Source organism: Anolis carolinensis, chromosome 3 (assembly GCF_035594765.1).
Source record: "Anolis carolinensis isolate JA03-04 chromosome 3, rAnoCar3.1.pri, whole genome shotgun sequence".
In the NCBI taxonomy this organism is placed as follows: domain Eukaryota; kingdom Metazoa; phylum Chordata; class Lepidosauria; order Squamata; family Dactyloidae; genus Anolis; species Anolis carolinensis.
This window is the reverse complement of record NC_085843.1, coordinates 206,016,255-206,031,370: the sequence shown is the minus strand read 5'-3', so window position 1 is coordinate 206,031,370 and position 15,116 is coordinate 206,016,255. Positions and strand designations below refer to the sequence as shown.

At 39.9% G+C, this 15,116-nt stretch overlaps 1 long non-coding RNA gene across 1 annotated transcript; it reads left to right on the top strand.

Moving 5' to 3' along the window:
* Positions 1–270: 270 nt before the first annotated feature.
* LOC134297731 (uncharacterized) lies at positions 271–14,822 on the top strand. The gene is made up of 2 exons (XR_010004593.1): positions 271–9,114; positions 14,634–14,822. It is a non-coding gene; the product is annotated as an uncharacterized LOC134297731 (long non-coding RNA).
* Positions 14,823–15,116: the final 294 nt, after the last annotated feature.

Sequence of the window (15,116 nt, the reverse complement as noted above, 5' to 3'; positions counted from 1 at the left end):
ACAGAGAGATGTCTAGATAGATATACATGAATATAGATATATAGGGCTTGTAAATATTACAGGGGAAATGCACACACACACACACACACACACACACAGATTTCTAGATAGATATAAACATAAATATATAGGGCTTGAAAATACTGCAGGAGGAAAATGCACATACAGTATATAGAGAGAGGACTTGCAAACATTTCAGAGGGAAATGCATATGTGAAATTAGTATATATAATTATAGATCTATATCTAGCTCTGTATTGTTTATTAGGCTTGAGCGATCCATGAAAAAATTGATTCTAAACTCGTTTCAAAAGTAGGGGGCGCCAGCGTTTCGTTTCTGATGTCATTTCCGAATTTTGCCCCCCAAAAAATTCGAAATTAACGAAAATTCGTTATTTTCTAAATTAATTCGTTAATGGCGGACGCGCATGCGCAGTGGCCAAAAAAAAACAGCATGAGGGGAGATTTTACAGGACTCTCCCGCCCTCATTTTTTGAGTGATCTTCTTCAAACTTGGTACAGTGGTAGAACACATTTATCACTGATAGCTCACCAAAATTTGGAACGTTTCCCTTATCCTCTGATTTTTGGCGAATTTTCATAGCTTTTATAATAAACCATTTTTTAATAATTGCAGAAATCTGTTCCTGGTTTGAAAGTCTTATTTCCTGTTTCATTGGGTTGTCTTTACTGTGAAAGTCATTGTTCTACTTCAGAAACTTTGTTTTTGTGGCTGAAACTTTGTTAAATTGGTGGACCAAACCATAATATGTTCCATCCATGTCGCTTGCACAAAGTTCAGGCAGTGTCATAGATTTTGCCATGTTTCTATGACAGAACCAATTAGGAAATGACATTTATCACCCAGGAACAGAAATCATAGTACACCATCAAATCCTTCCTGACAGATGGCCATCAGCCTCTGAATAAGGAAATTAGTTCCTGGTTTGAAAGTGCTATTTCCTGTTCCATTGGCTTTTCTGGGCTGAGAGTGTGTGACTTGCCCAAGTGGGTGGCAGAGTGGGGAATCATGCCACAATTGGAGTCCAAAATTCAAACCTCTTCCTCCCTCCTTCTCTCTAAACTTCTCATACCTTCCAAGAATTCACATACTGTATGAAAGTTTGGTCAAGATGGTCAGAGGAGGGCAACTAAAATGATCTAGGGTCTGGAGAACAAGCCCTATGAGGAGTGGCTTGAAGAACTGGGCATGTTTAGCCTGCAGAAAAGAAGGCTGAGAGGAGACATGATGTATAATATGTGAGGGGAAGTCATAGAGAGGAGGGAGCAAGCTTGTTTTCTGCTGTCCTGCAGACTAGGACACTGAACAATGGCTTTAAACTACAGGAAAGGAGATTTCACCTGAACATTAGGAAGAACTTCCTCACTGTGAGCTGTTCAGCTGTGGAACTCTCTCCCCGGGCTGTGGTGGAGGTTTCTTCTTTGGAGGCTTTTAAGCAGAGGCTGGATGGCCATCTCTTGGGAGGGATTGGATGGTGTCTTCCTGCCTGGCAGAAGGGGTTGGGCTGGATGGCCCACGAGGTCTCTTCCAACTCTACTGTTCAATGACGCTATGATTCTAAGTGAGGACAAAAGGGGGTGGGGAATGTTAAGAGGAGAGAGGGCCTGGAACACCTGGGAATTGTAGTTTGCAAGTGGGCATAGTACTATTGGAGAAACGTTTGCTTCAGCCCAATGCTTTTATAAATGGTCAATATTCAGAGGCTTCCTTCTCCTGCATTTTGAAAGCTATTATGATGAAATTTGCCAGAATGGAAGCAAAAATTAAGTACTCTTAGCCTATCAAGTTTCATAATGTTTGACCCATCCACTGATTTTTGGGGATTTCTGAAGCAACATTTTTTTAAAATGTTAGCAGATCGATAGCCACGCCTCCCTGTCCTTCTTCCTTCCACTTTGATTGGCTTGCTAAGGCTTCTGGGAAATGGAGTTTTTTCTCTCGTTATGGCGAATTGCTTCATTAATGGTCAATATTCAGAGGCTTCGTTCTCCTGCATTATGAAAGCTATTATGATGAAATTTGCGAGAATGGAAGCAAAAATTAAGTACTCTTTGCCTATCAAGTTTCATAATGTTTGACCCATCCACTGATTTTTGGGGATTTTTGAAGCAACATTTTTTTTAAAATGCTAGCAGATCGATGTCCATGCCTCTCCCTCCCTCCCTCTTCCGCTCTGATTGGCTGAGAGGCATGCCAACATGGCTTCTCCTCTCAGAGGGGCTACAGCTTCATCCGAAGACATCAGAAACAAACGAAAAAAGGTACTTTTATTATTCAAATTCGTAATATTTGTAAGGGCAGTGAGCAGATGGTTCAATATTAATTCAAAATTGCTTACGAAACGAATTTTTAACGAATTTAACGAAATAACGAAAAATTTGCTCTAGCCTATTGTTTATGTAGACATTGAATGCCTGTTACTATGTTGGAAGCTGGCCTGAGGCGCCATGGGGAGATAGGACAGGGTACAAATGAAGTTGTTGTTGTTGTTGTTGTTATTATTATTTTATTGTTAATACCATATTGTTTTTGTTGACCCTACTTTTCCACTTACAGAACTAATTTACTATTTTTCTTTGAAATATGGCAAATATTCAAAAACCTTTAACCTACTGATTAATTTCATTGGGATCTATGGAGATTTTGAAATTTACCAGTAGCTGCTGCATTTTCCACCCTCGGCTTATATTCGGGTTAATAGGTTTCCACAGTTTTTTTGTGGTAAAATTAGGTGGCTCGGCTTATAGTAGGGTCAGCTTATACTCAAGTATTCCTGCCAACCTAGCAGTCCGAAAACATGCAAATGTGAGTAGATCAATAGGCACCGTTCTGGCGGGAAGGTAACGGCGATCCACGCAGTCATGGACCTTGGAGGTGACCTTGGAGGTGTCTAGGGACAACACCGGCTCTTTGGCTTAGAAATGGAGATGAGCACCAACCCCCAGAGTCGGTCACAACTGGACTTAACATCAGGGGAAACCTTTACCTTTACCTATACTCGAGTATATACAGTAAGAGTGCTTCACAAAAACAGCACTTTTTAATTATACAGTACAATTGGGAAAAAATTAAGCATTTTTTTAAAACTTTGGCATCCTTTTTAGGTGCAGAGTTATTGTACACTTAGTAAATAATTGTAGAATTGTGGGTTATGGCTTTTATATTTGCTGACAAGTGGAAAAAGCTGCAGTTCACTTTAAGGCAATGCTTGCTTTATCATAGTGGTCTGGAACCAAACTTACCATATTAGCAAAGTATGCCTGTACTAGACTTTGGCATGCCATCAATTCCATTTTCTGTAAATTAACAGAGCAATTCTACCTTGCTCCCTAGAGAGCCACACTGTCAGAGCAGCCAAAATACTCAAAGTTCATGGAGAAAATATAGTAGAAAATAAGTATTTTCCTTCCTTCCTAGCTACTTTTGTTTTTTAGATTCCTTCTCAAAGAAACCAATAGCAGGTAACTGAAAAACAGTAACTCAAAGCTTTGCATAGATTAGGAATGAGTAATGATAAGTCTTGGGCAGGTTCTTCCAATTCACTGTCCCATCTGACATAACCACTGCTGTACCCTGATCTACTTTCCTGCCCATCCTCTTTCATTTTGGACAGGGACCCAGAGGAGGTCCAACCATAAGGCGAACTAGGCACTTGCCTGTGGCGCCATCGTCCCAGGGGCGCCATCGTCCTGAGAGGAGGGCACCACTCTCCACCTCCTTCTCTTTTGGGCCTTCTGGCGGCCACGCTGGGCCTCCTGGTGCCCGTGCTGGGCTTTCCGGCCGGCGCAGACCCACCTTCGCACCACAGGAGCCCACCTTTGGGGCCTTCAGAGATTGTGAGGTCTGTGGGAACTTGGAAGCTAGGTATGTGGGGTTTATATATCTGTAGAAGGTCCAGGGTGGGAGAAAGAACTTTTCTTTGAAGCAGGTGTGAATGTTGTAATTAATTACCTTGATTAGCATTTAATGGCCCTGTGGCTTCAAGGCCTGGCTTCTTCTGGCCTGGGAGAATCTTTTTTTGGGAGGAGTTAGCTGTCCCTGATTGTTTACTGTCTGGATTTCTTCTGTTTTCAGAGTGTTGTTCTTTATTTATTATCCTGATTTTAGAGTTTTTTTTAATACTGAGGGCTATCTGGGTTATCTAAGTCCACACTGCCCTATATCCCTGTTCAATCTTTAGTGCTAAATTTGCAAATATAGTAATTCCTACATAACATTACCATGTATTGAACTGCTTTTTTCTATTGATTTGTTGTAAAACATGATGTTTTGGTTCTTAATTTGTAAAATCATAATGTAATTTGATGTTTAATAGGCTTTTCCTTTATCTTTCCTTATTATCCAACATTTTCGCTTATCCAACGCTTTTATTTTTCAGTGATTGGTTTGGGGGGGGGGGCAAAATTCTGTTCGCCTACACTTGAAAAATACCTAGGGCCGGCTCTGCAGGGACCAAAGATGCTCTGAGGGAAAATCAGATGTTGGATTTCTCTCTCTTTTTCTTGGTGCATATCTATGAGGGATATGCAATTCAGTTAAACCCTATTGTGTTTTTGGTGTCCTGAATTTGGTGGTCCCTTAATCTGGTTTTCGGGAGCTTCTTGAATTTGAGTGGGCAAAAATTCATATTTTAATTTAGCGGCTGAAAGATCAAGTTTTGCTTTGGGAAGATCTGACCCATTGTTAACAGTACAGTTAACCATGCCTCTGACAATGAAGCATTTTTTCACAAAGGTTTAAATCTGGCCATTCTCCCTTTCCTCTTAATCCTCCGGCTACCTGGATGTTTTTAGGAGCATTGGCATCGAGAGGATAATGAAAAGGAAGCGCAGACTTTCAGTGTTGGGTTGCAGTAATGTCAACAATATAATGAAAAAACCCTGAGCTGCGAAAACTGTGATCAACATTCTAGTCAATCCTACTGTTGCCATGTGTGCCTGCCTATATGGCCAGGTAAACAACAGCTGCCTCTAGAATCCCTTACTGAGCGTGGTTAAACAGCAAAACACAGAGAAAGAGGATAATAGATAAGCACATTGAAAAAGCATAGACCTGTAAGATCAACCACCAAAATGGAAATTACAAGCAAAGTGGAAGTCAATGAAAAAAAAAAGTAATCCTTGACTGCATTTTGGAAGAACCTTTAAGTAGTATCCAGAAGTTCACAAAGTTTTGTTTGCTCGTACAAGGCTTATTTGTCTTGGTTGTGTCACGCGTTCAATTTAAAGTGCTAGATGGCTCAGGCCCAGACTATATGAAGGATTTTTTCTAGACTTATATATAAGTATATCTGGCAATTCTGTTGTTTAATACTGTTTTAATCTTGTATGTTTTCAAACTATGCATCTTTTATTGTATTCTTTTCAAAAGGCATCTTGCATTTCAGCCTGGAAGAAAGGCAGGCTATATATATAAAGTGATGGATGGAGGGATATTCATATTCTCAGTTTTGAACAAAATGTTTCCTGAAATGTGTTGAACTGCTCTTCTTTTTAAAAGTGTATGAACCTATATCCATATTCCTTTCATGTTATTTCTGCTTCTGGTTCCAATTTTTTTGTTAGAAGTCATGCCCAGGAATACATCTACTTCATTAATTGAGGTATACATGTAATCATATGGTTTTCAAATGATTAAAAGTGATCTGTGATGCATCTTATCCTACTAGATATAATGTCATGTACCATATTTAGACTTCTTAGAAAGTGAGAAAATAAAAACAACTGTCATGTATCTCCATCTCTGTGACAAGACCAGTCTAGAATTGGTAGACATGGAGGCAATCTATGAAGAAGCCCAGCCATGAGATCAATGGTAGTGGTGTTCGTTGGGCTACCTGCTCACCATTGATTTCATGTCTTATTCTGACCTCTTATTCCATCTTCACAAGCATGGCTCTGCTGGGAAGGTGCAGAAAAGGCAATGGTGGTGTGTTGGTAGCCTGAGGAGAAAGACACACTTTATTTTGCTTTTTCAAGAGCAACTGTCTCACCATTGATCTCATTCATGGCCAGCCTCGGCTGAGACGCAGGTAACAGCCTGAAGGAGAAGGAGAAAAAACATCAGTTATGATCTGAATTTGGCAGGGATAGGAGTGTTAATGTTGGGTGAGGTTTCTATAGCAGCTATAAAGACAACTGCTTACAACTCATCCCGTGTAAGGTGCTTTAGATGGGCCCCTACCATCTTGAAATGCTTGATCCCAATAGGTTCTAAGGCCACTGCTCTGATGGGAATCACAGCCTCACATCCAAGCAAATGTAGCTTTACTGTATTCTTCATGTACAGGCATACTTTAATTACAAGTTGAGTAAAATGAGTTGTTCCCTGAAAGGGGGAGATTTTTCTGGGACAGATCTCATCAATACAGTTCTATTGGTTGCTGTGTGACAGAACTACCACAGGTGTGGAGCCTGTCAGGCCAAAAACGTAACTGTTGGCCAGCGATAAATACAGCACTGAGATTTCAGAGGACGTGACCATATTCATTCTGGTCTTCCAGTTCTGTGCATACTTGCATCTCTGCCTAAGTAAACAAGGTGGCTGGATGCTTTATACAGAAGGCAGATTTTTAAGCAATTGGGGACAATATGTTTTCTGCTAAGTCTTAACTAATATGTTTAGCAAGCAGTTTTTAACTTGAAAAGCTGGATGTATGTTTCCAATAAGCATAGAGCCTGTGCGGTTACAATCTATCACTGCATTAGTCTTGCTTAGACACATTGATTTCAGCGAGTCTACTGAGATTTGCTTGTTCTGTTTTGCTTATTTTTCTACTTTTTCATTAAAGTTATTACAAATCCTTGGGCAGCAAGCATATTTAACATGCAGAGGGTGGAAAAGTGGCATAATCAGAGAAAGTTCTCACTACATTAGCAGGGTTAGGGAAAGGTGATATAGGACAGCCTCTCAACCTGATAAACTCCAGGTGTTTTGGACTGCAAGTGCTATTATGATATGCCAATGTGCTCAATAGTGAAGAATTGTGGGGACTTTGCCCCAAACCTCTGGACAGTATCAAGTTAAGCTATAACCTTTCACTAGCTCTCATAAACCTTCACCAGTGTTCCCTACAAATCACAACAATAACCTTGTTTTCTGAGGATTATAGGGGTTGCAGTTAACTATGGAGGATGCCAGATTGGGGAAGGTTGAGGTTATAATACTGGTAGTATATCATATTTTATGAAGGGAGAAAATGACTGAAGCAAAAGGATAAAGATGTTCCACCAAGGACTTGTTTAAATTTATAACATCACAGTTTGCAAGGTCTCTCTAAATAGCCACTTGCAAGTTGTACTTGAGTTCAGACTTGCAAGTTGTACTTGAGCTTTTTAGTAAAATACTAAGATTCACAAAAGCTTAGGGCCCTTCCACACAATCATATAGCCCAGAATATCAAGGCAGAAAATCCCACATTATCTGCTTTGTACTGGGTTACCTGAGTCCACACTACCATATATTCCAGTTCAAAGCAGATAATGTGGGATTTTATTCAGCTGTGTGGAAGTGGCCCCAGTCTTTGGGTAGAAAAGAAGCAGGGAATACAGGAACAGTTAGGAAATAATCCTGCCAGAACCTGTCAGAGTTATTAATATTTACAGTAGATGGACTAATGATTTGATTGAATATAGCATAATGGCTCCCAAGTTCCCAAGCATCATCTCTATCATTGAACCCCCGGTGGCACAGTGGGTTAATTCTTGAGCTGGCAGGACTGCTGACTTGAAGGTTGAGTTGCTGACCTGAATGTTGCCAGTCCGAATCCAACCCAGGAAGTGTGCAGATGAGCTCTCTCTATCAGGTCCAGCTCCATGTGGGGACATGAGGGAAGCCTCCCACAAGGATGGTAAAAACATCAAAAACATCTCGGCATCCCCTGGGCAACATCCTTGCAAACAGCCAATTGTCTCACACCAGAAATAAATTTCTCAAGTTGATCCTGATATGAAAAAAACTCTATCATTTTGCAAAAACTCTAATTAGATTGCTAATAGTATCTATAATATTTAAATAAACAGAGTTACCCTCAATGTTGATTTATCAAGTTTCCATTGATTACATGACTCTTGCTTGCTTGGCATGAGCAGATGGATTTAGGTCAAAGTCATTTGAGGCCAGGAATCTGTTCTGAATATCAAATACAAAGTTGAGCCCAATATCCTGTCATACAAACTGTCTTTGGTTTCTACAAACTTTCATTTCAGCAATATAATTTAGTATGGAGTGCAGTATATTTTATCACTATGGTAGTGAAACCAACAGGAGTCATAAATCCTTACTCATCTACTGCAACACCCCCCCCCCCAATTTACACATGGATCTAGATCCCCCTTTCCGTCAAATTAGTTTAAATTTTACCCATAACTTTTAAATCAGTGGTTTTCAAATGGGGATGCTCCAGAAGTATCAACCCGCTTAGTGAATGGTCTGTGATTCTTGTACTTCTAGTCCAAAATATCCAAAGGATTAAAATTTGAGAACTATATACCTTGTTTTTGAGCAGTGCTTTATATCCATGAAGGCTGTTGTGCTGAGATATACCTCTGAAGACACATACATATAATTCAGTCATGCTTTCCCTGTCTGAAACATATTGTACCTAGGACTTAGTCCTCAGAAGACATGCAGGAAACTGGCTGTAATTTTTGAATTTTGATGAAAAAAATATTCAATTGAAAAGAATTATCTGTATGTGTGCACGCATTCCCTCACCCAGGGTATCCCTTAGAGTTTGAAAAGCTGTGCACCTTTATAGTAATAGAACAATAATTGTAGAAATATGTGTAAGATAAAGGCTTATAGTCTGCTCCATATGAAGCATTTATTTATTACTGGACTTTCAAACTGCTCAGTAAGCAAGCTTGTTTGGATGGAGTGCAATACATTAAAAGTACAAGCACTGAAAAGGTCTAAAGATGCTTTATAATAAAACAGAGCTAAAATTTTGTCCACACATGCCTCCTCAGAGACTGAGCTTCAGATTTGCAGGCTGGACAGCAAGCCAGAAGCCTGACATCTACACAAGCACAGAATTCATATTGGAGTTTGGCAGTGGATTGGAGCTGTCATGAGATATTGTCATGGTACAGGTGAGCCGATCCCTCAGATAATATGGGCCGATCTGATGAAGCAGCTTAAGAATGAGGAATGAGGATTTGAATTTGATGTGATATTCCACAGAGAGTCAGCGGAGCGAGTGTTGCCGTGATATACGCTCCAGTTCTGAAACAATTGTAGCATTGCACATGTCAGCAATTTTGGTCCAGATAATTGAAATAATCAAGCCTGTGGGTTTCAAATATGTGAACTTATCATGTATGACAAATCATGATGGCTGGTTCCAAAATCCAGGAAGACAAGAAATAATATATTGAATATTCCTTTTCTGTTGTAAATAGAAGGAAAACTTGATTTAGATCTTTTGAAATCCAGGGAATGACAATATAGTATCTCATTTGAGCATTCGATGATACAGCTTATTTCTTGGAGCTTTGCAGCACAAACCTATGCATGTGTTTACTAACAGGTAAGTCCTTGTGAGGACTTACATAAGGCACATTGCATAAATCAGTACTATTCAAAGTTGTGGTCAATGAACAGGTGACAGTTCCTGAGTTATTAGCTGCCAGTTCCTGGCAAGTTTCCATGGAAGAAATAAACAATGATAGTCAGTTGGCATAGAAAGGGTAACTCCCTGGCACTGTGGGCTGAGAAACTGCTGATCAGATAACTGCTACATATTTGTGTTTTTATGTTAAACTTACAAATGTATTTGAATGTTGATACAAACTAAAGTACGGTTTTCCATCCATATTTGTGGTTTTTACTTTTATGGATTCAATTATTTACGGATTTGATTTGAAATGTTCTCACTAGGAATCTCTTGGTCTTCCAATGTAACTCTATGGTCAACTTCCTCCAGCCATGCTGGAGGACCTAGAAATTTCTAGAGAGAACACCTTTCTAGGTATTTCTTGGTCTTCAAACACAATAGAGCCATGCTAGAAAACCTATAAATTCCTAGAGAAATGTCCTCTCTGTTAAAGAAAACAATTTCTTTATTTTCAGTTTTCACTTGTTGTTTGCACTCGTTTGCACTTGTTGTTTGCCTTCAAGTCATTTGACAAACTTGCACATTTTTTGTTGTTGCAAGATTTGTTCAAAGGAAATGTTCTATCTTCTGAGATAGAGTGAGTGTGACTTGCCTGAGGTCACCCAGTGGGCTTCATGGCTGAGTCTCCTACATGATCGTCTAACATTTAAATCACTGTGCAACACTGGTTCCTCTGCTAGTTCCAATCAATGTACTTTAAAAAAAAACATAAATAAGAATATCTTCAAATTCCAGTCTGAGGGTTTAAAGCAGTGAACAAAATTGTAAAAGTAGGAGACATGAGCAATCCCTTATATAAGGCTGATGGTGGAAAGTACCATTGTGGTGAAATTTAAAGTAGTCACAGATAGTGAGATCCGAACCATGGATAGCAAAATCCACGCCACGGATACCAAGACCTGTTAAGCGGAGAACCGATACTGACAGCAGGCCGCCTGTGGATCTGTGCCTTACGAGATATAGACACTATAACCCTATGTTCCCCAATAAAAAATCTCACCACTTGAAGAAGAAGCTACTGAGGTATTTTATTCAATCCATCTGGAAAGGATGACAGCTCATGGTAAGCTGCTAAAGTAAGCTGAGATGCTTGATACAGGCATAACATACATTTTTATACAGCGGAATCTTTTGTTTTTCCTGCTCATGCCCCAGATGGAGCTGGCTTTGTGGCTTGACGTCATGGCCAGCTGGGAGGATTCCCTTTGAGAGGTGGGACTACAGTGCCTGCCAGCCAATCAGAGAACATTTTCTGCTTCCAATGCAGATTCCAGCTCTACAATGGCTGATGGGGGCAGGACGGTCCAGGAGACAAAAGAGTTCATAATGGCTTGACAGGATTATCATGTCCCATCCTAGGGATGAACAAAGGAGACCACTTGGGTGCCATGGTTTGTATTGTTAAGATAATTGAATCATGAGTCCTCAGCGAATAAGTCTAATGCCTCTGGCGCTAGTGCCCATTGAGTTTCAAACCAGAATATTGTCCAATATGATAGGATCATGAAGTCTGTTCCTGGAAAAGGGGAAATGTCATTGCAGATGAGCAGGGCAAGACCTCCTGGCATACTAGCAGAATGCCGGGTGATGAGTGTTCTCTTTATCTCCAGGTGCAGAAAGGGCTGGTGACTTGGCTTACGGATCCTGTTGTCCTCTGCACAGTTGGGATTATGGGGATCAATATAGATGGATTGATCCCGGTGAAGATGGATGCTTTGATCCTATTGTTGAGGTGACCCGGGAGTGTTGGAGGGGACTCCAAGGTCAAGATGTGTAGGTGAAAGATTACCCAAGCCTCGGTGTGGTGGCTTGATCTTCAAATAGTTTTGTAAGACACATAAAATATGAATTTATACACACAAAGGGGTCCGTGGATATTGGGGGCTCCCGACCGCAGGAACTGGGGTGCCCACGGGGACGAGGGTTGGCAAAGGGGTTAGTTGGAGTGCTGGGAGGTTATGCTAAGGAGAAGGGGAGAAGAGAAGCCCCACTCCGAGGGCTGTGGGGGCTGTGGGGCAACGCGATCACCAGGGCCTGCTTCAAGGGCAGAGAGGAGAGAAAACAACACAGGAGACCAAAAGTGATACAAAGAATCAATTGAAAGGATAACACACCTTAGTGTACGTTTATTGAATAGTTCGATTATAATAAAGGGGGAAAGAACGCATCTAGGGTGCTTGGTAGCTGCTGCCAGGCTTCTCTTATCCTCCGATCATTCACATCACCTATTCCAGTGAGGCTTCTAGCTCCTGCTCTCTGCAGCTTTCCCTGTTGCAGTTCCAGCAATATACCTTTAATTTGTCCTGGGGGTGGGGGTCGGTGCTCGACATCACTGGTGGCAAGCTTTATTTAGGAAATCACTTCCTGAATGGCCAGTCATTTCCTTTTCTTTTATTTCTGTTTACCCACTCAGAACCACTATGGAGGAAATAACATAAGTCCCTATAAAATGGAACTGTTGACGCTGGCAATTCTGCTTTGCCCACTGTCACCATCTTGTCTTGGTGCTCTATTATGCAGCAAACATTCGTAGAAGAGAAAGAATGTAGAATGCATTCAGTGCCTAACACAATATATAGGGAAAGAGGGGGGAAGATCAATGACTAGGTCACTGTATGCTATTTTTTATGAATGCACTATACTTTGTAATGCCATTCCTTTTCTTCTGCTATCCTCTCTCCCATCACCTGCCCTTTCTTTTACTGGAACAGATCTGTCTAAATATATGTCTAAAGAGAAGTTTGTGCAGCTATGATCAACTAAGGAAGCCATTTGTCTTTTGTCTCGTGTTTTTGAAGTCCTGTTCTCTCTTCCTTAGAAATCAAGATAGATGGATTGATTTCAAAACTTCAGCCTCAGCTGCTGTAGTTCTCAGCAATCCGCTCCACTTTAATTTCTCAAAGATGTCCAATCCATGCAGTAGATGGAGCAAAGAACTGCAGGGGGAAAAAGACTCTCTCTGTGCTTAATAAGCAGCAGGGAGCCAGAGCAATCTAACAAAATAACAGCTACAATATTCTGAAGAGAAGAACTGCTGAGTGTGAAATGCCAGAAATCTTTTTATACCATTCATGTATTTGCACCTTTTAAAAATTGCACTTTCTTTCCTTTAAAAAAATTATTTTAAAATGAATTTTCAGTATCTTTTCCACACTGGACTTCCTAATCTACTTTACCTTTATCCTGCAGTCTCAGTTGGACATCCATCCCTATGACACCACAGTTGTCTCTGTTCATTTGTCTTTTAAATGCTTGTCTTATAACTGTTGACGGTTCAGAGTCTCTATCAGGAAAACAGTGAGAATCCTACATGATACAACATTTCAAGGAAGCTTTCTACTTTTGTGACCTTTTTTCACACACATCTGCTGGCTTTTCACTATGAAACACTGCTTTCATCCTCCACATTTTCAATGCAACTGTCTCCTGTTTTAATTCTGCTTTAACCAAGGGCAGACTTTTGTTATATGGATCATAATAAAGATGGTCTGTAAAAAAAAAGAAAAAAGAAACAGCACAGTTGTTTGTATGCTGATTTTTTTTCATGAGTTCAGGAAGATGTGTAGGCTTTATATTATCCAGAAACAAGGGCCAGAGATTCTACAAGCTAAAGGCACTCCAACACATGCCCAAGTTCTGTAATTTTTACTGGAGAATATTAGAAAGACAAACATAACTATCTTCCATTTCTATGATCTACTTATGAAGGAGAAGTGGAATACAGTATAACCCCTTTATCTATGGACTCAATATCCTCAATTTCACTTCCAAAATAGTCTTCCTGGAAATGCATGTGGTCTTCCATTGGAATTTTATGCTATGCTTCTGGCCCAAGATAGTAAAAATATAGAGTTTGTCATTCTCCATGGTTTCGGGTTGTTAGGTAGAAAAATGCTGTATTAGATAGGAATGCATTGTATGTACCTCCAGTGTATGGAAAAATACAATTCTTACCAGAACATAATGGTACTACTCCCTCTCTTGATCTAAACATTATGATCCTATTGATGCAGCCTAGAATTACATTGGCTTTTTTGTCTGTCTACTTGGAAATTTTGCTGTTTGGAGACTTACAACTCCCGGAATGCCCAGCCAGCATAGCCACCTGGAATAAAATTTGCCTTATGCATCCCATGGATCTATGCTTCTGAACTGGTGGTTTAGGTGACAGTTTTGCCCATCCTTATCTGGAAACGAGTCACATTTAATTCAGTGGAGCATACATCTGAATACAGTCAAACAATCTTGTTTTTAATATGGCCACCAGGCCTCCTAGTAGCATGGAAGCTTTCTTTTGCTTCCCTGCCATCTATATACAGAGTTGCTCAATTGATTTTCTTATGAAACACCTCCCCTTTTGCGGTGGAGTTCTTTGTGCTGAATCTCACATTGGCAGGCCAGGGAACTTTCAGTGGTTACCATCACCACACAATACGATTTGGTCTAGTCCTGCCAGCAGCCTATGCTGTTTCATAGGATATAATTAAATTGCAGACTTCTTGCTTGATTTGGTTTTTATTTGAAAAAGAGTGTTGGAAATCCTCTCAGACGGATTGAATGTTAGAATCTTCTTGTCCCATGACTCTTGCAGTTTTTAAACAGTCTAGGAAAAGCTCATGCTGTATAGTTTTAAGAAGCATGGAAAAGGCCAGGATGCCTGGGGGATTCGTGGATTGGTAGTGTAAAAAGGCAATGTTCCTAAACACTTGAGTTTAGCAGATGGCATGCCTGATTCTTGCTCGTATTTGTGTAAGAGTAAACATAATAATACCCCCCAACACCTCATAAATGAAAACCAGGACACTTGCATGTGTCCAAGCAGCATCATGCCGTGGTCAAAAGAATGTGGTCAACCAACAAGAAGCAAATGTTATCAATAGGGAACTACTCAAAAAGTAGTACTCTTATAAGCATTGAAACCCTTGTAATCATAGACACCATTCCAATTAGTGCTGAATTAGAATTGCCATTTCTTTTCTTTTCCTTTTTTTTTAGACGTTCCTCCTCTATAACACCTGTCCAGAAAGTGAACACAGCTTAACTTCAAGAGTGGAGCAGCTGTGCAGTGTGGATGGCAGATATATTTTTTTTGAATTTGAAGTTTCCCAGTTTTTTAATCTTTTCGTATTTGAGGTGGAAAGAATTTGAAGTGTCAAAATTAAAAGTGAAAAAGAAAGTAAAATACTGTATGTTTCTTCATATTTATTGGGTTTTTTAACTTATTTTATTATATATTTTACAAATTGCAAATCACAACAATATGAAGTAAGATAATATTAAGGAAGTAAGGATATTAGGATTACATATTTATAAGCCACCTAATAAGGACATTTTCTTATAAGACAAATATCTTTTAACATTGCAATTGCTTTGAATATTTAACCCTGGAGGAAATGTCTATGAAAAGAAGTGTTGTTACGTGTCTTCAAGTTGTTTCTGGCTTATGGGAACCCTAGGAAGGTTTTCTTGACAAGAATT